Here is a 2,304-nt window from a genome sequence, read left to right on the forward strand (position 1 = left end):
CCCCGCTCCGCTTAAATTTGAAGTAGCGCACCCTTGCCATGATATACCATGCTAACAACCACTTAATTTTGGCGATAGAAAAGCAATTCCAACCTAATTGTTTGTTCAGATTCCGATTCCGATTAGTATGGATAAGTTGCATTGCATCATCTTTGCCATGTCATGCATATCATCTTGCTCATGCTGGATCTTCTTTATCCGTAGTAGTAAGACTTGCATGCGCTGTGTGTTCCAGCATTTGCTTCTTCCCAGATAGGATCACGAAGTGGTGTGGTGAGATACGCCAAGTTCTCCGGATGTTCCTCGGCAAGCTCTAACAGGCAAGCATTTCCCCTATACTCTTGCCCCTGCAGGAGTCACTCACCTATTTTATTTTGCCTTCTCCCTCATGCTATCCTTAAGTTGCGTTCTTGTCACGTGTCCTTTCCACTTGTTACCTCAAGCAGCCCATATTGCCACCATCACCTCCTACAGCTATTGTTTGGTTATCGAGTCTGCCCTTGCGAGGCGTAGTGCATGCTAGTGTTGTTTTATCTCGTTACCGTTATTGTTATCTTATCGGGTTATATGTTGGGAAGAATCATGGTTACTTTATTTGTTGATAATTGTTTAGCGGAGGCATCGGTGGGTCAGCTGCTCGTTTTGTGACGGCTCACTTGTGTTTCCTAAATAATTTAGGACCCGAGTTCTTGTTATCTGTTCCGAGACTGAGCGCTCTAACCACACGTGGGTATGCTTACCGGGTCTCCCCTCGACCACTGCCGTAATCTACGACCTTGTCCAAAGGGCGACAACTAGTTTGGATGTTTGTTTTGTTTCTCCCGGCGTGCAAGCTTGTTTCTTTGTGGTCGATGATATGATGTTACTCTTGGGAAGCCATGTTGCCTTGTAACCCCGTTGTCTCTTGCACGCTCGTAGGATGTGGTACGTATTCTTGAAGATGGATTCACCCTGCGGCAACCTTGTTTCCATCCGAAAGCGTGACGCATAACAGCTAAGTCCGCGTCGGAGTTTCGATCGGGCTCCGAAACGGGTTAACTTAGTTAGGTGGCTTCCTGGACATCGTTGTAGTGAAGGAGAGTGCGTGTCGTGATATCCACCTGTCGTAAGTGGGTTGATCGTGCGTGTGGGCACATTTGGGCACCCCTGCAGGGTTACAATCTTATCGATAAGCCGTGTCCGCGGTTATGGACGACTTGGAGCTGTATGACTCGACCATAGACAACTTACACATGTTGTTTCAATCATAATAACTTGCGTAGTAAGTTAGCACAACTTCCATAATAAATGGTTAAAATTTGACAACCGTGTGAATGCCTTTGTAAGTACCTCTTTGCGAAGGGGGAAAGCGTCGGCTGTGTTATGTTTGCAGAGTATAGAACTGCTAGTTGTGCGCTCTCTCACCTTCTCTGATAGACGACTGTTGTAGAGTGTCTCTATAGGTTTTTTTAGTGCTTGCGCGCTGCCGCTTAACCCCACCATATTGCCTATGACGTTCCTCTTGCGTCCTCTAAGTCCCCTGCGTGCCTCAAGTACAAAGGACGACTGGTTGATGAATGCTTATACGTCTTGAAGTCTTGTTAAGTACGAACCCGTACTTATTGCTGCTTCTACGGGATATAACCGGGCAGGTATGAAGATCGGTACGATGAAGAACGACGCTAGCAAGGTTACCCTTCCGGCTTGGCCTGGGCAGGGTTATGGACGCCGCTGGTTATCTTCAGGACTCTTAGTCCAATTTGTATCTTGTCCGTACTCGGACGTATTCGCTCTTCTGTATGATTTGGATCTTTGTATTGTATATTTGTATCTTGACTCGTTGGAGTCGTTGTTGTAATATATGTATCTTGTGGGCTCTATTGTAAACCTGTTGTAATGTTACTACTCGTGGTAATTCCTCTGGCATCACGTGTGCTTTGTCGCGCACGTCGTGTCGGAGGGCGTGTCGGAATCGATATCGTGCGGATTTCGGCGGGATCGCTGGGATCCTCAGGGTACCGGTTCCGGGGCGTCACAACGAACATGTGAAATTGACGGTTTGAAAATCCGTAGGCAACCTCTCGTCACATATGGCCAGCCCCAAATCCAAGCCCGAAGCCTGCCCGGACCGGTACATCGTGGCGGACTTAATCCTTTTCAGGTGGTCCCCGTGTCGCCGGCCGCCGTGTCAGGCCTGTCAGACCAATGATTGCATTGTCATTACGGTCGGGAAAGCATTTTGTCGTCTAGCATGTTGTCATCGATGTCGTGGCTTGGCCCGCTGAAGATACGAGGAACCTTCCAATGAAAACACGTGGCATTGTC

The 2,304-nt window shown here is 48.0% G+C and overlaps 1 long non-coding RNA gene across 1 annotated transcript; it reads left to right on the forward strand.

Annotated features, from left to right (window-relative positions):
* The first annotated feature begins 238 nt into the window (after positions 1-238).
* Positions 239-1,881, forward strand: LOC139835227 (uncharacterized). Its single transcript, XR_011750996.1, has 2 exons — positions 239-320; positions 1,632-1,881. It is a non-coding gene; the product is annotated as an uncharacterized lncRNA (long non-coding RNA).
* The last annotated feature ends 423 nt before the right edge of the window (positions 1,882-2,304 follow it).

The sequence above is a fragment of the Lolium perenne genome, chromosome 2 (assembly GCF_019359855.2).
Source record: "Lolium perenne isolate Kyuss_39 chromosome 2, Kyuss_2.0, whole genome shotgun sequence".
In the NCBI taxonomy this organism is placed as follows: domain Eukaryota; kingdom Viridiplantae; phylum Streptophyta; class Magnoliopsida; order Poales; family Poaceae; genus Lolium; species Lolium perenne.